This window comes from Enhydra lutris, unplaced genomic scaffold, assembly GCF_002288905.1.
Source record: "Enhydra lutris kenyoni isolate GAN:26980312 unplaced genomic scaffold, ASM228890v2 scaffoldscaffold22, whole genome shotgun sequence".
NCBI classification, from domain to species: domain Eukaryota; kingdom Metazoa; phylum Chordata; class Mammalia; order Carnivora; family Mustelidae; genus Enhydra; species Enhydra lutris.
In genome coordinates this window covers 27,403,407-27,427,017 of record NW_019154106.1, presented here as the reverse complement: position 1 = coordinate 27,427,017, position 23,611 = coordinate 27,403,407, and the positions used below count along the sequence as shown (strand labels likewise).

At 48.8% G+C, this 23,611-nt stretch overlaps 1 protein-coding gene across 1 annotated transcript in view; it reads right to left on the bottom strand.

Annotated features, from left to right (window-relative positions):
- Positions 1–23,611, bottom strand: part of LOC111150043 (ankyrin repeat and BTB domain containing 2) — a 179,549-nt gene that overhangs the window by 125,696 nt on the left and 30,242 nt on the right. The gene's annotated exons all lie outside the window — the stretch shown is intronic.

Below are 23,611 nucleotides of genomic sequence, written 5' to 3'. Positions count from 1 at the left end.
GAATAATCTGGTCCCATTAATTTTTGTCTTGGGCTTGCCAAATGTAATTGGGCATAATCAGAGCTCATACATCCCCTCATAGCTTTCCCATCCTTTCTTTTAAAAGAAGAAAATGGGGGGGGGGGAATGAGCTCAAAGTCTCGGTACTCAATAAACATAACCAATGAGAAGAGGTTTCAAGTTGCGACAGTCCCCGTAAGGACTGTAAATGCTTCTACGCTTTTGTTTTCCTTCCTCTGCTCTTTGTTTATTTGTTTCTCATTAAAAGAATGGGAATCATAAACTCTTTTCCGGTTGGGTTAGCTTTACTCATCCTTCCTTCCAACCATCCATTCATCCATCCTTCTACCCATCTATCTCCTTCATTATGAGTGGGGGAGGGGAGGATCCATTCTATCCCAGCGGGTAGGTAGATAGGGCTGTCTTCGATCTTTGCCACTAACAAGCAAATGGAAAGGAGAGAAGATGAAGCAGCTTTGTCTACCATCTCACCATCTCTGTGGTCTCCTGTCTTTCTGTCCAGGCACAGGATATTTCTGTAGCAGGTTAGTTTCCCAGCTTCTAAGGCTATTACAGAAAAGCAGCTCACAGCCTTGAAGGCCTTTGCTGGTTTCTTGGCTAACCTGGGTCACTGTGGTCATAAAGGACACCAGAGAAGAGGGCACTCCTCACCTGCTCCTAAACATACCCCTTTTCTCTGATTGTCGCTATTCAGAGGACACCCACCCACCTCGGTCAAGCCTGCAAATGAGTTGAAGACAAAAATTGTGTCTTCAGAGTGTTTCAGACAATGCAGCTGCAAAGAAGGGCCTGTGGACTCGAAATGGATCTGTCAGTGATCATCCTGACTCCAATGAGTTTCAAAAATCGAAATCAACAAATGTGTACTCTTCCTGTCCATCGAAAGGTGAGCATAAACAATGGGTAAGTAAACTGGTGTGGTTACATCCACTAGCAAAGCATGCAAGGCCTCACCTCAAAGCTAAAAGGGAGAGAAGAGGGACATACCAGTGAGCTTCGCAAATTTGTTGAAACCTAATCATTTCAGCATCACCCTCCGTCTGCAAACCAGAGAAGAATCACCTCGGAACATTCAGAACTCTTCGGCTTCTCCTCATTGAGGGATATGTAACATTAGAAAATATTTCAACGTAATACACGTTCGGGGCACAAAATTTGCCAAATGTTAGAAAGAATAAAGAAATAAAAAATCCCGTGTGTTTCCAACTCCCTGAGATAATCACTAGTGACACTTTGGTACATTTCCACAGACAGCTGACATATGTTTTTACAGACCTGCACCATGGCAGATAGAGTTTCCTGTTCCACCCTCCTGCCCACCATGGCTGGATATTTGCTAAGCATTTCCCTAGGCCACCACATTTCCCTCAAATATATACTCCTTAATAGATGTGTACATTTCACCATATCCAAGTGTTGTGATTAATTTCACTGTTCTCAGATGATATATAGACAGGATTTTAATCTCTCCCTGGCTTCTTTACTAAAATTAAATCCTTATCTTCCTATCTGAAAGTCACGATCAGACAGATTCAAATCCATCAAGGGATATTCTATTGAGGGAAACTCGAGAGCAGGAATTCTTGCATGAATATCTCCAGTAGGAGAAGGTCCACCAGCTCTCCAGCCACAGAGGGCTCAACCAGCAGCCAGAAAGGTTACCAAGGCCCGAAATCAAGTGTTGGTCTGGGCCCACCATTTCTGTTATTAGTATGCGCTCGTCAGTGGGACTGCGGCCCTCCAACGAGTCCGTCTTTGTGGCCTTGAAAATATCTTCTGCAGCAAAGCAAGCTGTTCCCTATGGTTAGCTAATAACTAAGAAGCCTCCCTTGAACCCTTATATCCGAAGCCCCGGTCAGAAGGGAAGCTGGGCCATTGCTGGCAGTTTTGGTTTACTACCCAGAAGGCAGCCCAGAGTCATGGGGGTGGGGGTATACTGGGCTAGCCAGGGGTCCCGGGCTGTCAAGCCTCCAGTTGTAAACGGAACCCTATCTGTATATCTGGATCTTGGGTTGTTGGCGCTTCTCCGGAGGCCAGGGTTCAGATCAGCACCTGATAAGACACCTCCAACTCCATTTCCTGGCTCTGGCAGATTTATTCCTGATGAGTTCCATCCCAACATTCCTGTCATTCAGGTCTTTGAGACAGAGGCCACGGGTCACTTTCTCAGGTGGGAACCGAGGAAAGAGACCACACAATGAGCATCTCCCACTCCCCACAGTCCTGCTGGCTTTATGGTACGTAGGGAGATCGCAGCAGTCAGCTTACTTCATTGGTCAAGAGGAAGAGCCAGGGAGAGGCAGAGGAAGAGGTGTAAAGGCGACTTCCTGCACGGAGCAGGACCCCACCGCCGGCCAGCCCATCATCAACCACCATCCGATGGCTTACAAAGCCTTCCTTTCCAATTCTAACCTCCCATTTGTATTAACCAACCAAGCACGGGTCGCTTTACGCGGTGAGAAGGTCAGAAGCCGCCTCCCCATATCTGAGGCGATCTCAACCGTTTTCAAGGAATTCATGAGTGGCACCGTGTAGAAGCTTCCTGTCTAGCGGAAGAAGGGGTCGGATGTTTTCTTTTTAAACAGCCAGCTCAAATGTACTCCTCACCCTTTCCAGTGGTTGCTCGTGAAATGCATTTAACTGACATGAATGCAAATATAAACCCTTGAAGGAAAAAATCCTCTAGCGGCTAAACACTTACAGGAAACTAATCGTGAGCCAGCACAGTGAGCGGCATTTGCGATGGGTGAATTCACTTTATCTTCCTAACAGCTTCTCACGTGCACAGGATTCCCATTTCACAGATGAGGAGAAAGACACAGAGGTCAAGTCCGTGGACACACAGCTGGGAAGCGGCGGGGCCAGGATTTGAACCCAGGTGGTCCAGGCAAGAGGGTTCTAGGCCAACCGACGGCTGGGGCGGCCCCGCAGACCTGCGTTTAGGCTGCCATTCCCCCCAGCCAGGGCACAGGCCCTGGAGTGAGTGTGGGGCCAGGGCAGAAGCATGGACACATCCTCCCTCTGTCGGCCTCAGTCTCTGGGTGACATTCCCCATGTACTTTACAGGCCGTTTAAGGGATTGTGGGGAGAAACGCTGGCCACGTGTCATCTCTGTGGGCTGCGCGGACAGCAGAACCTCGCAGCTGTGTAAGGTCAAGAACCTCGGAGGAGTGTCTGGAACGGCGCACCAGTGTGGGTCACCGGCTCCCCCCTCAGAGCGCACGTCTCAGGCTTAGAAAAACACAGGCTCCATATGAAGACCCCGCGTGGCTGCGCTTGATCTAGAAGAGGCCCGAGGATCAAGGCGCTAAGCTGGGCGACCACGCCAAAACTCAGCAACACACACCCCAGAGACCAGGCCCAGGCTCACACATGAGCTCATGGCAGAGTTCTCCTACAGCGCGCGGAGAGGCCTCTAGGGGACAAGCTTGCTCCCCCACGCACGTGCTCGCTTTCACACCCAGCGCGTCCTCCGCCCCTTGAAGGAGTAAATCCTGCAGACGGAAGCGGCTGCTTCTCCCAAAGGCATCACCGGGGGTCGGTCACACCTCGCGGACCTCTTTCCCCGGCAAACTGAACAATCGAGTCAAGGAAGCAGTTGGGGAAATTTGGCAGAAATCCTGGCAGAAAAGAATGGTGCACCTCACGTCCACAGGAGGCCTCGAGGCTGGGTTACTGGAAACGAGCGGAATAAGAGAAAAGCGGCCGATAAAGATCTGCTGTCTCTGTCTATTCCACTCACCTGCCCTCAGCTGAGTTAGGGGACAAAAGATGTCCCACGAGGCTCCCCCGCCAGCTTTTCATGCTGCAAATGTCTAAACTTATGGAGCAACAGGAAGGCAAATACAATGAGTACCCATACGCCCTTCACCTCGATTCACCGGTTGTTACCATTTGGCCACACGTCTGTTCTCCTTTCCGCTGAGCCGCCTGCAAGCTACAGACTCATGGCTTCCTGTGTCGGTACGCGGGGCGCACCTGACGCTCTTGGACCTCATGCTGCCGTTCTCAAGAAAGCTGGTTACTGACAGGGAAGGCTACCGGGTGTCAATCCACAGCCTTACATTTACTCCTAAAAAACGTGAAGAGTCAGCAAAGCCTCAATTACGTAAAACAATACGATAGGATTTGTACACTTTGGACTCCATTGCTTAGAGAAGAAAATAATTCTGAAGTGTATAAGAGTCCACTCTTGGGGCACGTGGGTGGCTCAGATGGGTAAGCATCTGCCTTCGGCTCAGGTCATGATTTCGGGGTCCTGGGATCAAGCCCCACTTCGGGCTCCCTGCTCAGTGGGGAGTCTGCTTCTCCCTCTCCCTCCCCCTCTCCCCCCTCCTCATGCTCTGTCTCAAATGAATAAATTTTAAAAATCTTCAAAAAAAAAAAGTCCATTCTTCACGTACAGTTTGTTACTAAAGTTACTAAAATAACTTTCATGTGATGATTAGGTGTTTGTGAGGTCTAAGCCAGTTTTCTCATTAAGCAACACTGTAGACCCAGCAAGGGAGATAAAGTTCAAAGTGAATGGAGCCCGTTGCACATCTAAGTTGTTTTGAAAAGAGATATTCGCTTGGGGCTGCTGAGTCGCTCGGTTGGTTCAACATCCGACTCGTGATTTTGACCCAGGTCGTGACCCCAGGGCTGTGAGATCGAGCTCCACATTGGGCTCTGCACCAGCCATGAAACCTGCTTGATTCTCTCTCTCCCTCTCCCCCTGCCCCTCCCCCCTGCATGCTCCTGTTCTCTCTCTCTCACTCTCAAAAAAGAAAAAGGAAAAAAAAAAAAAAGATTTCACTTGTGTTCTTGCCTTTTGCCAGTCAGTAAAACTATTTCTCTTCAGGAAAAGAAAGACTGGAAAGTGAGCCATTTTTTCCTTAGTTGTTTTTCCTTTTTATAAACAAACACTACCTTATAATACTTAGAAACTTCTGCTACATGAGAGCTCTGATGACCCCAATGCGTAATGGGTGTTCAAAGTGTCTAGAGACTGAACCAAAGCTTGTCCGCTTGGTTTTCTAACCACAGCAAGAAAGTGACAGCTAATAGTGTAATAAGGGACTTACAAAAAAAAAAAAAAAAGGTAGAATAAATCTTCAAGCAAGAAGACTCGGCAACTCAGTGAGGGGCCAATGAGTGTGAGACTGACTTTCTTGCATGCCTCCCTGAATGAATCACTCACTCACTCACTCAGAGCTTGGTATCCTAAGAACCCATAAAACAATGTCCCGAACCATCTAGACTCCTTTTTGATACTGCCTGATTAGCCAACAGTAACCAGTGCCTGAGGTGCCCCAAATGGGTAACAGTCACTGGGTTACACACGAGGTCCAGAACAACCAGGGCACTTCTCTCAAATACTTGTAAAATTGGAACCGAGAAATGAGCAACCACGTTTAGCTGAACCACATTTTCCCCTAGGTCTTTCCCGATCCCCTTGTATGCATGTCCTGCATCATGACACGTCCCAAAGCTCTTGGATAACTCAACATCTCACATACAAAAACCCTAGCTCTTCAGCAATCCCCACCGAGCAGAACTCAGCCAACGATCAGGAAATGAAGGCCAAGAGCTTCAATGCCCTGACCCCCATTCCTGGCTCTAGCAGGAGGCCTCTCCAGACTCACACCACAATTCTTTCCTTCTGTGTACATTCTGGAGAGTGATCTCCTCGGGGAGACAGGTAACGCTGTCCGGGTGGGAGTCTACATTCCCGGTGGTTAGAAATCCAGCCCCATAGTAGGTGATTCTCCTAGTTACAACATGGCAGAATAAAAAAGGTGGGTGTTTTAGACTCGGGGTTCTTGGGTAAGTTCCTGAATTTCTCTGAGCTCTGATTTCCTTATTCTGAAAACACAGTGTAAAACGTTTCCTTCGAGAGAGTATATGCTGAGAAGCCACGGGGCACAGCGGTTAAAAATGTGGCTCTGGAGCCAGACCGTGTGGGATAGAATCCCGGCCCTGCACCTCTGGCTCCATGACCTTGGACAAGTCATTTCATTTCTCTGAGCCTCAGCCTCCTCACCAGCAGGAGGGAGGTCACTGTAGCAGCACTTATGTCAGAGATGGTAAGGACCCGTACTATGGGGACTACTGAGCGGATAAGGACGATGGGCTTCGAAGGCCTGATAGAGAGCAAGCACTCAGGGAGGCTCACGATCACTTATCATTATTACTACACATACAGGGCCCAGCTTGTCACCACCTGACACATAACAGATACTCAGAAGAGTGTACTGACTCCACGGAAGCTGGCTGGGTTTTTTTCCCTCAGACCATAGCTTGTTTGAAGAAAACATGACCGCTAACGGCTTTAGAAGGGCTTAAGAATGTACAAAAAAAGAGGGGCGCCTGGGTGGCTCAGTTGGTTAAGCGTCTGACTCTTGGTTCTGGCTTGGGTCATGATCTCAGGGTCCTGGGATCAAGCCCCACGTTGGGCTCTTTGGTCAGTGAGGAGTTTCCTTGAGATTCTCTCTCTCAGTCTCTCTCTGTCCTTCCCTCCCCCCACTTAAAAAAAATACAAGAAGAGAAAGCAGACGTGACTCAGGACTAAGTGAGGGGCCATTGGGTATTGGGATCAACACCCGGTCACATCTTGGGGTCCCTGGGTGAATCACTCCCTCAGAGCAGGCACGGTGCTGTGAGGAGACACATACGAAGAGTCTGAGTCATCAAGAACAATCATGTCTGCTTAGCTCACTCTGTTTCAGAAAACAGGAAACTGTGTGAAACACTTTTAAAATACTCTGGTCGAAACAGCTGAGAAGTTTTATTGCCATGATAAGGTTTGGGCGCTTCCAGCACATGGATGTGCCGCTTTCCCACCCGACCTGCGCCCCCGGTCCACGGCCTGGGGTCTCAGCTGAGGCAGATTTGCACTGAAGCCAAGGAAGCTTGAATTTCAGGCAGACCCTATGCGCCCAGGTACCTTCCAGAACCCTCAGTGGGGTCCAGCACTGTGTTCAGATGGACATGTGTTTTTACAAAATTTGGCCAAAGCAAGATTACCAACACCGGTTAAGACCGCTGTCCTTTCCCGCCCGAACTGGTTGTCCGTCAGGGTCCATGGGCAGTAGGTGGGCACCTCCGGGAGCTGGGTGACGGGGAGTCAAGTTGGGGACACAGTTCACTAGGCTTGGTGGTTACATTTCCACACAGTTAAATTAGTAGCCTCCCCAGCGTACCAAGGACAACCAGATGCCTCCCTGTTGTCAAATGTGTCCTGACACAGGACTCAGGTCTTGTGAAGGTAGGACTGGGTACTACGGTGCTCAGCACCAGAAGGGGACAGGAGAGAAGAAGAAAGGAAGCTCAAATGCATGGGGTCAGGAGCTAGTTTGTAGGAAATTCTTCTAAATCTCACTGCTTTTAAGTAAATATGTTTTAATTCTTCTAAATCTCACTGCTTTTAAGTAAATATGATCACTGTTTCCCTAAATTTAACAACAATCCTGTAAGTATTTGACGTCACTGACTCTGAGTTATAAAGCCAAAATAAAATTTTCTTAACTATTAGTGATGCACGAAAAACAAACTTTTGATGAACTGTTCTAAAGGGAAGACTGATTTATCCCTCCAGAAAGGAGATTAAAGGTTCTGTCATATGAAGAGGGGATCAAAGCCCAAAACCGTGGGGGGAAAAGTCCTGTCAAGGTGTATCAGGCAGTTAATCAAATGACTGGTCTGGATTTTGTGACGTATCAGCTCTCATCAATCTGTTGTGGTATCTTTTCCAATCTAAGTAAATACCTGCTTTTATGCTCATGTTGCATGTGTGATTTTGGATTTTTTTTCCCCCCAGGTTCTTCTTCTGAACTGCATGAACTTGAGGCCTCACTAAACCTACACGTCCCCTGACGGTCGGCAGAGTGGGAGCTTCAGGTCACGTAAGCCTGACCCCGTGACGGATGACCCATGTGGTTTGGGAGGCGTCTCCCTCCACCCGCTAGGCCTCCGCTCTCATTTCTAAAAGGGGGATAAGCACTACATGTGTGTGTCTCATGCTGGTGAAACGAGATAAGGCCTAGACGGGCTGAGCTGCAGGGAGGACTCCAGGACCTCTAGATCCTGCTCACCTAAATGGGGATGATTTTCAAGTCCTCAGATCCATTATCCAACTGGTTACTTACAACTTTGTTTGGCTATCTCACAGATACCCCCATCTCAGCATGTCCCAAACCTGGTCCTTTCCCCATGGGCCCCTCCCCGCCACCTCCATGAAAGCCTGCAGTATCTCCCCTGCCGTGAATGCCAGACACCTGAGTCCTGATTGTCACGTCCCTCTCCAAGCTGCCAATATCTAATCAGCTTCCAAGTCTGTCACTAGGGTGTCCTTTAAACCACCTACTTACCTCGATCTCCAATGCTAGCTGGTCTGAGTTTTCTCCCTCTCTCCTGGGGCACCGAGTGCCTCCACACAGGCCTCCCACTCACCACCCCGCCCCAAGCACCCATCCACTCTCCAGTGAGAGCGATCCTTCCTTTGTAAGCACAGTTCCGACCATGACAACCCCTGCCTCAGGACAGATACCACAATCCTTAGTCGAGCTTACCTCCCCAGCAGAGCCACTCCAGCCTTCAAGTCCTGGCTGATTTCTGATTCAGGGCCCTCATGCAGGCCGTTCCCTTTCCCTGTACAGTCCCTCCCCTCAAGCACCCACACTCAAGTCCTCCCCCTCAGAGCCTGGCTTTGGGAGACTTTCTTGACCCAGTGGGGTCAGGTGTCCGTGGTTCGGGGGGCGCAAGGTTCTCTTGTAGGGGGTGGGCTGCCTCATGGCTACACCCTGTTGAATGCACAGCCCCCTGATGACCCTCACTGTCCCCCTGCCCCTCCCTGTCCTCAGTCCCCAGCACAGTTCCAAATCCACAAGAAACACTCAAAACCAGCTTTTAGAACACAGGTGTGCACAGGTGTGATATTTTCTGAAAGGAGGCAGCTCCTCAGTGGTGGTCCCTCTCCTAAGCCCAGGGCCCAAGGCAGGATACCAGTCGGACTTAGGATGGCACAGTTTTGACGGAAATCCCATGGAGAGGACATCACTCTACCCGCCAGGGGCTCCACGCACAGGCCTCTCCTCCACTGTCCTCTGGCCCTGACCTTTTTGGCCTGTGAGAAGGAGCTGCTTCTCTGCTCTCTGCCTCCGAACTTGCTCCGGGACCGTGGGCCTCAAGCCAGTGGACCCTGGCAGGCCTCGTGCGTGCCCAGAGGGGCGATCTCACCCCTCGGAGAACCGCAAGCTGCGAGGCAAAGCTGGACAGGATCACGACACTCGCTCGCTCTTGCTCCAGCCCCAGAAAGGCACATTGCCGCGCTTCTAGATTTATCTGCAGCCCAGAAGGTTTAAAAATACCCGAGGCGATGTCTCACCATCCAAGTACCAGAGCGGCCGCGGCTTGGTCTTCGCTCTGAACCAACCCAAATCAGTTTGCTGTAAAAGACGACCTTCTGCTCAGGGAGCTTCAAACCGACCCCTCAACCGCCCCCTGAAACCAGAGGAAGGCAGCGCCTCAGCTCCCCTAGAGATTCTGCAGTTGCCACTGGTATTTTGAGAGAGAGGGAGAATAGTTCCTTCCGGGCTGGTAGCTGAGGCTGCTCTCAAGGGCTGAGATTAAAATTTAAAAAAAATTTTTTTTTTTTTTTTAAATAAGGTATGCATTTTCAATGTGGGCCAACTACTTACACACAGCCCTGGTTCCTAGCACCCTGTCTTAGGGTAATTACACCATTTCTCTTGCGTGGAAGCCTATAGTAAAAGAGGGAGCAATTGACTATTCCTCTCTGCTGGGGCAGGAGTTCTTTTTCTTCCTTTTTTTTTTTTTTTTTTTTTTTTTTAAAGTAATCTCTACACCCAACATGGGGCTCGAACTCAACAACCCTGAGATCAAGAGTTGCGTGCTCTACCGGCAGAGCCAGCCGGGCGCCCCCGGGGCAGGACTTCTAATTGTCAGTTCGTTCAGAGAAAGTGACTCAAAATAATCTTCTGGAACGTCAGCTGGTTCTAGAAGCCTGGAAGGGCGTCTTCCAAGGGACTGAGCACATCCAGACGTACCCAAGAGAGTTCCTGGTCTGGTTCAACACTGGGGTCCCAGGAAAACCCATGTTCTCCACTCACTTTCAGAGGGTCTCTGAGAGGTAAGAAACACTGGATCTGGGGGTCAGATGCTCTGGCTCAACTCTGCAGAATCAAGCAAGCTTTCTCAACTGTGGGCCGGGGGTGGTAGCTACCTCCGGAGGTGGCCTCCAGGATGACAGGAATGAACCGTACACAGCAGTGGGGCTGGACAGATGCTGGCTGCTTCAGAACGTGGTCTCTGGCTTTTGCGCCTGGTAGAGTGTTCAGTACGTCACCATTTCTAGATCAGAAAGAGCACTCTAAGATGTTCCCTGCATCAGACTGGTTTGCAATCCTGAGTTCCTGTTTCTTCTTTCCTCTCTCAGTTGATTTAAGAAAAATGAGCCTCCCCAAGGATATACCTTAACCTCACACTGCATAATAGCAGCAACTAATGTTTACTGAGCACTTACTATATGCCAGGAACTATGTAAATGTGTTTCGTGCATTATCACACTCAATCCTCTCCACAACCCTGGGTGACAGCTTCTTTTATTCTCACATTAAGGAGGAAACAAGCTCAGAGAAGGGAAGTTACTTGGGATAGGTTACAGAGCTGGCAAGTGGTGCAGCTGGGCCTCCACCAAGCCTAAGTGAGTCTAAAAACCACGTTCTATAAACAAAACAAAACACCTTCCTTAGCAAGTGAGATACGCACACTAAAGTTACATCTGTATTCTTGATTTGGATGTGGCCCAGGGACTAAAAGGGTTAATAAGAGCTCACTGTCAATGGGGCAACTTATACAAGAGCCCATGTGGTTTTTTTTTGTTTGTTTGTTTTGTTTTGTTTTGCTCAAGGGTTCTGGAGCCTTCTGTGAAATGAGGTCTGCAGCTGGAAAGTGGCCGGCAGTGGGAAGAGGAGTAAGAGGATGACCAGACACCCCAAAGAGGCACTCCTGAGGGCTGGCTCACAGACAGAGCCTGCTATTGGCTGGCTGCTGAGCACCCCAGCTGTCTCCCAGGTAGGATGTGGTCTGACCACATTCTTTCAAGTGTCTGGTAGCTCCTTGCAGGCCACCTGGCTCGGAAGACGAGCCAGCACCTGAGCGGCGGGCTGCGTCACGGCCACACTCACCAGAGAAGCCCTGCTTCCTGCCCCAGTGGAGCCAGCCACGTCCCTGGTTAAGTCAAGGCCCTCCTGTCCCTCATGAGCAGCCAAGGGCCATCTGATGGTGGACATCTGGAGAAGTCATCTCAAACACCCAGAGAGATAGCAGGCGTTGGTATCACACATGTGCATGTGTGCGCACACACACACACACACACACACACACACACAGATGATGCTATCAGCTGTGCCTTATAAGTGGGAGAGATGCCACTGTGAGGACTTACCTGCCTCAGTTTCTCCATCTGTGAAATAGGCTTAAAAGTAGGACTTTTCGAGTCTGGCAGAATGAGTTAATAGGCATAAAGCACCCGAGTGGTGCCAGGTGCTTAACATTCAAGCCTTGCTGGTTATCATCATTACTGCTCCGACCATGGCAATGAGTAGCCAGAGTCCGCAGACTCCCTACATAAAACCTCAACCACCCCCCCCGCCCCCGCCCTCAGAGAGGGACTTCCCCAGCACAGGCCCAGGGGAAGTGCAGGCCAAGTTCTTCTCCAAGCTGGGGGGGGCGGGGAGGGGTCACAGGGACATGACCTGGCTGACACACAGCACTGGGGCAAGGGGACTGCCGGTGGTATGCCATACAAATAAACACCTGAGAAACAAGTCCTGACTTACAACAGCAGCAGGAGGAGGAGACTGATGCCGGTGACTGCAGAAAATACTCCCCGGGCCGTTTCCATGAGGGTGGCATTGATTCTTGGATATCCAGCACCCCAAACCCAGCAAGGCCAAAGCTGGATGAGCAGCCGTTCCACACGTCCTGGGGGGTCCCAGACTTTTGAGGCTGCTGCTCTTCCTGGATAAACTGAGGCAGAGCAGAGACTTCCAGAAGCCACTCAGGGAGGGAGGAATGGGTCTGAGCTTATACTTCCACTTCACCGAAGAAAGAGCCCAAGTATGGTTTCCTTGATGAAGTGTCTACACCCCAAGTCTGATCCAGCACCTAGTATGTCCTATTAGTCAGGTGGGGGCCGCTAGAACAAAGTACCACAGACTGAGGGGCTGAAATAACAGAAACTTATTTCTTCTCAGCTCTGCAGACGGGAAACTCAAGATCACAGCTCATCAAGGTTTGGTTTCTGGTGAGAGTTTATAGAGGACCCACTGCTGTCTCCCTGTGTTCTCACATGGTAGATTTCTCCCCCACCATTCTCTCTCTTATAATGCCACCAATCCTATCAGATCAGGCCCCCACCTTTATGACCTCATTTATCCTTAACTACCTCCTGAAGAACTTATCTCCAGATACAGCCACACTGGAGTGGGGGCAGGGGCGGCGTTAGGGCTTCAACATACGATTTTTTTTTTTAAGATTTTATTTATTTATTTGACAGAGAGAGATCACAAGTAGGCAGAGAGGCAGGCAGAGAGAGAGGGAAGCAGGATCCTACTGAGCAGAGAGCCCAATGTGGGGCTTGATCCCAGGACCCTGAGATCATGACTTGAGCTGAAGGCAGAGGCTTTAACCCATTGAGCCACTCAGGCGCCCCTCAACATACAAATTTAAGGGAGACACAATTCAGTGCCTAGCCTATGTGTTCAACAGTGCTTGTTACACAAGGAAAGGACTAGAAAGGAAACCCAGATGTGTGTGTTTTCAAGGGCCTACCACATGCTACACCCTGGGCTACCAATGCAGGGCATAACCTATCCTTCTCTTGGTGGCAGCCACAGGGGCAGGTTCTCATCTGAAAGGAGGACACGGAGGCTAAGAGGTCAGCATCCCTGAGCCCCAGGGCTCATGGAGTGTGAGCGGCAGAGCCCAGCCTTCAGCCCAGGGGTCCACGCCTGGTGCCCGAACCCTCTTGGCAGGATGGGCCACATTACTTATGGGGATCAGGGTAAAATGAGAGTATGGAGCCCCTCATTCAAACATTAAGGGTTTCAAGGTAGTGACAATAAGTCAATAAGTCAAGTGGGGGGCCCTTCCGAGTGGAGACTCTATGAGACCCCATAGGATACACCCCCATGGGGCCTGCTCTGCCACTAGGGGTTGGCTCTGAAAAGCTGAGGGAGACACGGGCTGTACAAGACATAATCAACCTCGCATTGCTCCTGACCATTTCCACGTTGCCACGTTCCAGCTCATCTCTCCAAATGACTTCTCCAGAAAGGCCATCAAGTATTATCTTACCCTCCATTTAAAAAAAAAAAAAAGCAAAGACTGGAAAAATCTCTGCCAGAAGCGTTCAGAATTCCACATTAAAGGGAGGCCTGTGCTTTAGTGAGTCTGTCTTCTGGACCGTCTACGTTTGCAGGAGGCCACGTGAGTGGCAGACACTCTGTGGAAACAAGCTTGCCGGCATTTGGAAACCTAAGTGGGACCAGATCCTTGGTTGAGGAGCCCCAATTACCACAGAGCGAGCTGTCCTGATTAAAACCAGTGGCTTGAGGTTCCTGGATTTCACTGAATAAACACACCCAGTTCGGGCCGACTTGATTTCTGCTGATGGAGAGAAGTGAGCGCATCTGAAATTACCTGTGTCCAGGGCCTTCCTGACCCCAGGCTCGGAGGGGTCTGGGATTTGGCTCTCTGAGGCTCTAAAACCCATCTCTGGGAAACTCTGAAACAATGGAAAGCTGTTTGGGGGCAGCCAGAAAAGCTTTGGGGAATAGAGCTCCAAATATTCATGAGGAGGAATGGAAACAATTAGACTGATTCCAGGGATGAGTTCTGGGTTCCCATTATCCTCTCTCCCCCGCAGCCAGCTCCCTTCTCCTCCATGTCTCCTCCCCTTGCCCAAATCCCAGCTCACCCACAAGCCTCAGCAGATGCAGCAGAGAGGAAAGGGAGACTTCTGGCAGGCCATAGCCCTGACGCGCTTTTTTTTTTCCCACCAGGAGTCTGGTCCTCAGGCATACAGGTCTCCAAAACAATTTCCCTTTTCATAGTAGCTAGCTGAAGCAACCAGCCTTCACTGGGTAGACTAGCTTCCACGGCAGGAGTCCGTGCTTCCGACACATGGACAGACTCCCCAAACACCTGTGCCAGCCAGTCCCTTTACAAAGAAGGGACACGAGGTGGCATAAGACAATTTGTCCAGGCCAGCTTACACAGCGACTTTTAACCAATCAGTGTCAAGTTGCTAATTAAATGTTCACAGTTAGGGTTGTAAGGTAAGAAAGAAACATTTTGCACTGTCCTAACACCTGACATGACCAGAACCAACTTCATGACCCAGTGGCCAGATTTGTTCAAAAAGAGCCAAAAATGCTAACAGCACTCTGCTTTAACCACCTAGCGGGACAGAAACTAGGGTTCCAGCCTTCTGAAGGTGCTCTGTGGGGCACAGGGTGGGGACGGCTCTTGCCCGAGGGCATGCAACATGAGCCCGTGTTCTGTGGTCAGTCCCATGCTCTGGCCACACAGTAGCACTTGTCACATGCATATTAGGCAAGTTGCAAACTATTCCTTTTTTTCCTTTTTCCATCATCAGTAATTGGGACCCTCTGGAGAGACAAGAACTCCTCAGTAGGTACGTACTGACTTTCTAGAAATGATTTCATGTTCAGCTCAGCTCCAGCCCAGCCAGTGGTCTGGACCTCCTGATCCCTTGGGAGCCAAAGATATCCTTTGGATCATCTCCTATATTCTGCTCATTTGCTTCCCTAAAACCGACAGGCTTAAGTCAGTGACCAAGTGTAAACATGTGTTTGCCACAAGTACATCATTAAGTACAAAGGCACCCGGCTGTGTGGTAAAAATGCCAAGGCCAAATTCCTGTTTCCATTGGTGCTGCTGCTAATCTGTGAGCTTCAGCACACACACAAATATCTGTAAATAAATACCTGCACATTCACCTTTCAAATACACCACATACTTAAATGTGATAACTCTACCACAGTAAGACTGTATATGAAGCTTCCAAGGGGCGCCTGGGGGGCTCAATCAGGTTAACGTCTGCCTTCAGCTCAGGTCATGATCCCAGGGTCCTGGGATCGAGTCCCATGTGGGGATCCCTGCTCAGCCAGGGGTCTGCTTCTTCTTCTCCCACTGTTCCTCCTCCCACTTGTGCGCTCTCTCTCTCAAATAAATAAATAAAATCTTAAAAAAAAAATAAAATAAAGGGCTTCCCAGAATGATTCAAGCTCAGCTGGGTCTATCCTAATGGACAGCACGAAGGGCACAGTAAGGATCCATGTATGCTTAAGGTGCAGTGAGGCTGAAGATGTGAGCCGTCTACGACACAGCTCCCCACTCCACATGCCCATGACCTCATTGGGGGAAGCCCAGAAAGCCACATGGGAAAGAACTTAAAGATATGGACAGAACACTCAGGCCCCATCCGTATCAGCTCCAAAATGACTATGCGGGGGGGGGCTTGGGACAGGAGAGACCTCAAGGGTGTTTCATTCTCTGCCACCAGCAGGCCACTACCGGATCGACAGAGATAGAGTGACTCCGACTGCCAACAGAGATGCACGGAAGGCCTCCTGACATCTCACAATGTGCGCTGGTAGGTGTTCCATAAAAGCACAACCTGTCTCGGGCAGGTGACGCATGTCACCTGGGAGATTAGTTTCTACTCCAGAATCGTTGGACAAGGCCTGGCTCAGGCAGTCCTCGCCCTCTGATTCCACTGCCCTATGTTCAGATCATTATCACGGTCATTAGCATGTCATGACAGGCCTGTCTACCCTGGAGACTACAATCTTCCTGCCGGCAAAGGCGCTGGGACATGTCCCCTCTCCTGGTGCTGTATGGGGACTTCCGAAGGCAGCACTTGGCCCGCAGAGCGCCCGACCACAGGTGTTGCCAGAGAGAACAAGGGTAACAAGCGACAGTAAGGGGAGGGACCCGCCAGCAAGATCGCCGATGGCTGATCTGTAGGGCAACCGAGTCATACCCCAGCCATTCCCGGAGAAGGAAGCACAGGCTCTGAGGGTTCAGGTGACTGGCCAAAGGTCACTCGGCCATCTGGTGGCAGAGCCAGGACGTGACTGGAGTCTCCGCTTCAAACTACACAATGGAGCAGTCATCAGAATTCCAACTCGGGTTTCAGGGCAATCGGAAAGAAGGCGGTTTTACTTCTTTCATGACTGTGAATCACCCAGTAAGTACGGAGTCCAAAAACCCAGGGCATTATTTTCCAGTTAGTGCCAGCTGGGGAGTTGAGACTCCATGTTCCGAGTTGGGAGGTGACCCGTCATGTGATAAGGATCCAATACGCTGCTCTCAGGTTTTCCTTGAGCAGCTTAAGCACCGGCCCAAGTAATCCCTAAAACCCGGTGTTCAGAGAAACAAGATGTCTTGATGAAGAAATACCGAGAGGTATCATCTCAGGGCTTAGGAAGGAAGCTGGCATGCCGTTCCAGGGACTGCGCCAGTTACTAGCCTGAGTTAGCCACGCTGCCAAAGACACCTCTTCCCCAGACAAAAATTCTGGAGCCAGAAACTAGCATTGCCTTAGCAGGAGTGACAGCAAAGGCTCCAGCACCTGGGGACCACATTTTGTCACCACCACCCCCCAAGAGTAACAAGAACGGCACTGGAGCAAAGACCACCCCGAACTCCAGGAGAAAAGACAGGCAAGGCCGTGCATTGAAGCTCTGCGGCCTGGATCTAGTGGACAGGAAGCCTTGGTTCAATCCTTTCCCACCATCCCACCAACTTCAGGCGGTCTATCTGAGGTCAGGCGGAGAAGGTCACAGAGTCACCAGCAAGGTTCCTTTGGGCTTTCTTCCAACCCTGTCACAGAGGTACAATTCCCATCAGGACCAAGGGATGCCTGGGCTGGCCAGTGTCTAAGAGGCAGGGCAGGGGGACCTAGGTTCAGGATAGCTCCAAGCCACAGATGGGGTGTGGGCAAGAAGGGGATGGCCACCACACACTGTGTAGTGGCCTGTGCTGCCGACTTTGGGAAGCAGTTCAGAAAGAGCTAGACCTGGGTGTGAGTCCCCTTTCCATGACTAGTCACCTCCTGGGAAGTTACTTCACCTCTCCCAGCCCTAGTTTTGTTATCTGGAAAATGAGACACCATGCCTTCTTCGAGAGCAGGTGGATAGTGAGTTCCTAGGTATGAAGCATAGAGAGCTTAAGACCTAGAATATACTAATCCCTTAATACAGGTTTCCTAATGATATTTTTATTCTTAACACACAGCCCATTCCCCAGGTTCTTGACTCACAGGGCCGAATACGATTTGATGTCTATCTGTCCCACGTACGTGCATGGGTGACCCAAACAGGAACTAATCCAGCTTTGAAGGCACTGATGTTTTTATAGGAGGAAGGAGGAGACTTTCTTAAGGATGTTAAACTTGGGCAAACACTGAAATATTCTGCATCTCCTGGGCAAGCCATGTGTGAAGACAGGGCCCTAGAAATGTACTCAGTGGCGGAAGCAGTCCAGTTGGTAGGGAGAAATTGTCACTGGGTGATCTCCAAGTTGAAGACCATTGCCATTTCAACTCCCCACCAGTGAGACTTAGGACAATAGGTCATCTGAATGGACATGTCTCACCACCACAGAATCTTTTCTCCAAAGCAGAGTAGAAATTGGAAGCCCAAGTTTTGGGTGGGTGGTATGGAGTGCCTTTTCCATTCACTCACCTGTCACTAAGTACTTCCTCCACGAGTACCTTGTGTCCACACCAGAGGGTCGCCAAATTCTCCCAACACATATATACCGGGCTAAATTTATTTCCCCGAGGGCAAGGCCTGCTTGCTGCCTTTCCTCTCCTGAGGACAACAGCTTACTTCTGTTACCCACACGGTTTTTATCTTTCTTCCAGCCAGATACACTAAGATCTCCCACGAAGTTTGGCTTTACACCGTTCAAAGATGTTTCAGCTTGGGTTAAGTCTTGCAAGGAGAGAAGGGACATGTGCAGATTTCCCCAATCCACAGAAGTCAGACATTCATAAATGTTTCTAGACAAATCACAGACAGTGGTATGCCAAGAGCTCAAAGGAAAAGGAGAAACATTAACCAACCAATTCAAAAAAACACAAACACATACAGAGGTTTAATCAGGAGGGCAAGGAGAGTTTGAAGGTCAGTTCCCCTTTTATGATTCAAAGAAAATTAAAACTGATCAGGGATGACATTTCTTTTTCCAGAAAGTTGCCTGTGAACTGTATGTTTCATTGGGATGCTTCTGGGTATAAAACAATAAAAAGCAACAAAAAGTAGCTTAAACAGTAAGGGGAAATATTAGCTCTTAAGTCATCTTGGGTAGGGGAGTTTCAGGGTTGGTTGGTTCTGTGGCTCAACATTATCATAAAGGATCCAAGTTATTTCCTTTTTTCCCCCCCTCAGTCTGCATCAGGATGGTTGGTTCTATCCTATTTCCCTGCACAGCCACTGGATAGCTCCTGCCTTAGTTCCAATATCCAATGATGTTGGAACCCATATGACATCCAAAAATCTGAAAAGAAGATGACCCCAAACTTGGGTCATCCCTTTGAGAGGAAAACCCTTCCAGAAGTCCCACCAAGCAGACTTCCCTCAATGGCCTGAATGAGATCCCAGGTCCATTCCTAAATCAATCACTGTTCAGGGGACAAGAACCACAACCGGCAGGACAATCAGGACTCACCTCTGGGCCAGGAGGGAAAGCCCAGATGCCCAGACACATCATGTACCATGCTTCTGACTCCTGAACAGAGCCACAGTTCTGTTCGCAAAAACAAAGGATGGGGCGGTGGGGGAAGGGGAGACAGCAGGTTCTGGTGCCAGTCCGGGAGACAATCCAACAATATCTATCATAGCTCACAGTCCTCCTGGGGTCCTAAGGATTTAAACTATTTATCAGGCCACAGAGGGATACAAAAGCCATCCCAAAATGCAGGCCTGGTGTCAAACGCCTTTCTCAGAATTCAACCCATCATAAAAACATGTTTGGGTGAACAACAATGCTGGTAAAGAATTTGAATGGAAAGAGTGACAAAGAGTAAGTGGCCCAAATTAGCTATTATTACTACTCTTACTACCAATACTTGTCATTGGATTGTCCAACCTAGAAGGGAGGGGATTCAGCTGCCTGGTTAAATGTTAGATAAAGTTTACTGAATAAATGAATAAATGAGATAAACCAGATTTCATTACTTAGGCAAGTAATGTGGGATCTTGTTCGGAATCTGATTCACACTAAACCAACTTAGAGAAGAGATTGTTGAGGCCAACAGGTAAATCTGAATATGGAATAGGTCCTGGGTTACATCAAGGAATTCTGATAATGTTATTGGGACAATTAAATGTGAGAAGCTATGCAACACGTATGCGAACCCTTATTTCTTCAGAGGATGCAAACTAAGGAATTTAAGGATAAAATGTCATGATGTCTGGGATTTTATTTATTTCAGCCAAGTAGAGGCACAACCGTTCAATCTGGGTGATGGACATACAGTTGCGCATTACACAATTCTCTATTCTAATATTTAAAAACACTTTGTAGCAAGGATCTAGTAAGTGAGGTATGCTATGATCTGAACTTGCCCTCGGAAAGCTCGCCATGCCTTCAAGCTGTTCTTCCTCAAGGCCCTTTGGACCTTTTCTGCCATCTTCCTGGGATGTTTCCCAAGATCCTTGCATTTCTGGCTCCTTCTCACACTCAGACTTCTGTCCAGCTGTCACCTCCTCACATTGGTGTTATTCCCCCCACGATCCTTCTCTATCTTATTGGCCTGATTTTGCTGCCATTCGGTATTCACTGCTACCTGGAGTTACCCTATTTGTTTACTAGTCACTATTTCTTCCATCTAGAACAATCTCTGTGAGAAGAGTGACCAGCGTACCCTACACAATCTTTCTCTGGTGCCAAGCCAGCACCATGCGTATAGAAGGCGCTCAAATATGCGAATGAAGAAATCGAATTCTCTCTCTTCTTAAAGCCCTCATTAACACTAACTGGAATGATTACCATTTAAAGAACAATTTACGTTTATTCATTTACTCCTCACAATAATCCTAGGACGGCAGGTCTTGTGCTACGATTAAGATCCAAGACTTTGGGGCGCCTGGGTGGCTCAGTAGGTTAAAGCCTCTGCCTTCGGCTCAGGTCATGATCCCAGGGCCCTGGGATCGAGCCCCACATCGGGCTCTCTGCTCGGCGGGGAGCCTGTTTCCTCCTCTCTCTCTCTGCCTGCCTCTCTGCCTACTTGTGATCTGTCAAATAAATAAAAATAAAATCTTTAAAAAAAAAAAAAAAAGATCCAAGACTTTTAGTCTCTGCACACTAAAGGCGACACACACCTGACACACAGGCTTCCAGCCCATTCCTGGGCCCAGGATAGGCATCCCTAAGAGATCGCCAAACTCTTTCCATGGAGCCTGGATTCAACACAGCGCTGTAGGCTGTTGGAGTCATTCGATTCGGTCTGGCCCACAAGGTGAGGTCTACTTGCTATTCCCATACTAGGTCTTGCTATTAAAAAGCAGGTGTCAGCATGATAGAGGTCTCCTTCCAACAGGTCTTTCTGGGGTTCATTCTGCCTCTTCAGGAAATACGAAACCGAAGGCTCCAAACAAACTTGGCCTTGGCGAGTGATACTGCCAGACCACTGGATCAGCCTCCAGGAGGTTATTAAATAGCGCAGCCCAGCTGCCAAAGCCTTCTGAGGCCTGGCATGCAAGGAAGGGCTCCCCTGTGGGGCCTGCTGGCTGTCCCTGTCACTTACAGATCAGTTTCCAGCTCTGCTACTCTGCCGCTTCCCACACCATTCTGCCAAGAAGGCACATGGAAGCACAACGACCAAAAACAGGAGTCAGGAGACCTACATCCAGCCCTGCCATCTCCATGGCAGGCTGCTTCACTCCTCCCACCTCCGATTTCACACCTGAAGAGAAGTCCCTTCCAGTTCTGACCTCCGATTCAAGGTCCATTTTCAGAGCTTTGAAATTATGTGCGTAACCCCTGCCACAGAGAAGGTCTCCCATCAGTGTTTCTAGGAGGAGGAAAAGGAGTCTCTTCATGGACCACCAGCAAGCTCTAGCAGGGGGTGATCTCAACATGGTGAAGAAGGCAAGATCCCTAGGACAGACTAAGAGTCTGCATACCTTCCAGTATGTTCTTCCTCCATCGAGACTCTCTGATAGAGGGAGAAAATCAATGGTCAAAAGTCTGCTGTTTACTGGCTAGGTGACCTTGGGCAAGTTAAATACTCTGTGCCCTAGTTTCCTCATTTATAAGTTGCAGATAATTACAGTACCTACAGTATAGGGTTGTTGGAATAATAACCTAATGCCGGTAAAGAACTTGAACAGTGCACGACACAGAATAAGTAGCCCAAGTTAGCTATTATTAGCTAATTAACTAAATGTTCAATAAAGTTTACTGAATGAATGAATAAATGAGATAAACCAGATTTCATTCTTTCCACTCATTCCTCTCCTCTCTACACTCCCTGATTGGTGGGTTACAATGACTTCCCCTAAAGCTAGATTTGACACGGAGGGTAAAGGGACCTATATGATGGTGCGCGGTCTACATTGCACTTATCAAGATATGATTTCTCGAGAGGAGTCAAGATGGCGGAGAAGTAGCAGGCTGAGACTACTTCAGGTAGCGGGAGATCAGCTAAATAGCTTATCTAAAGATTGCAAACACCTACAAATCCAATGGGAGATTGAAGAGAAGAAGAACAACAACTCTAGAAACAGAAAATCAACCACTTTCTGAAAGGTAAGACTGGCGGAGAAGTGAATCCAAAGCGACGGGAAGATAGACCGCGGGGGGAGGGTCCAGCTCCCGGCAAGCGGCGGAGCAACGGAGCACAAAATCAGAACTTTTAAAAGTCTGTTCCGCTGAGGGACATCGCTCCAGAGGCTTAACCGGGGTGAAGCCCATGTGGGGTCAGCATGGCCTCAGGTCCCGCAGGGTCACAGAAGGATCGGGGGTGTCTGAGTGTCGCAGAGCTTACAGGTATTAGAACAGGGAAGCCGGCTACAGAGACAGAGCCGAGGAGTGAGCTCTAAGCTCGGGGTTACCTTGAACCGGTCGCAGGCTCGGTCAGCTCGGAGCGCGGCCGGAGGACAGGGTGACAGGAGTAAATCAGCGCTGTTCTCTGAGGGCGCACTGAGGAGTGGGGCCCCGGGCTCTCGGCTCCTCTGGGCCGGAGACCGGGAGGCCGCCATCTTCATTCCCGCCCTCCGGAACTCTACGGAAAGCGCTCAGGGAACAAAAGCTCCCGAAAGCAAACCCGAGCGGATTACTCAGCCCGGCCCCTGGTAAGGGCGGTGCAACTCCGCTCGGGGCAAAGACACTTGAGAATCACTACAACAGGCCCCTCCCCCAGAAGATCAACAAGAAACCCAGCCAGGACCAAGTTCACCTACCAAGGAGTGCAGTTTCAATACCAAGGAGAGCCGCGGAATTCCAGAGGAGGAGAAAGCAAAGTACGGAACTCATGGCTTTCTCCCCATGATTCTTTAGCCTTGCAGTTAATTTTTTTTCTTTTTCAATTTTTTTTCTCTTCTTCTGCTAAATTTTTTTTAACTTTTACCGTTTTCTTTTTTAACATTTTTTTAAATAGTTTATCTAATATATATATTTTTTTCCTTTTTATATTTTTTCTTTATCGGTTTTCTTTTTTTAATTCTTTTTTTTTTTTTTTTTTCCTTTTTTTTTTCCCTTTTTCACCCCTCACAATTTGGGATCTCTTCTGATTTGGCTAAAGCATATTTTCCTGGGGTTGTTGCCACCCTTTTAGTATTTTACTTGCTCCTTCATATACTCTTATCTGGACAAAATGACAAGGCGGAAAAATTCACCACAAAAAAAAGAACAAGAAGCAGTTCCAAAGGCTAGGGACCTAATCAATACAGACATTGGTAATATGTCAGATATAGAGTTCAGAATGACGATTCTCAAGGTTCTAGCCGGGCTCAAAAAAGGCATGGAAGATATTAAAGCAACCCTCTCGGGAGATATAAAAGCCCTTTCTGGAGAAATAAAAGAACTAAAATCTAACCAAGTTGAAATAAAAAAAGCTATTAATGAGGTGCAATAAAAAATGGAGGCTCTCACTGCTAGGATAAATGAGGCAGAAGAAAGAATTAGTGATATAGAAGACCAAATGACAGAGAATAAAGAAGCTGAGCAAAAGAGGGACAAACAGCTACTGGACCACAAGGGGAGAATTCAAGAGATAAGTGACACCATAAGATAAACAACATTAGAATAATTGGGATTCCAGAAGAAGAGGAAACAGAGAGGGGAGCAGAAGGTATATTGGAGAGAATTATTGGAGAGAATTTCCCCAATATGGCAAAGGGAACAAGCATCAAAATCCAGGAGGTTCAGAGAACCCCCCTCAAAATCAATAAGAATAGGTCCACACCCCGTCACCTAATAGTAAAATTTACAAGTCTTAGTGACAAAGAGAAGATCCTGAAAGCAGCCCGGGAAAAGAAGTCTGTAACGT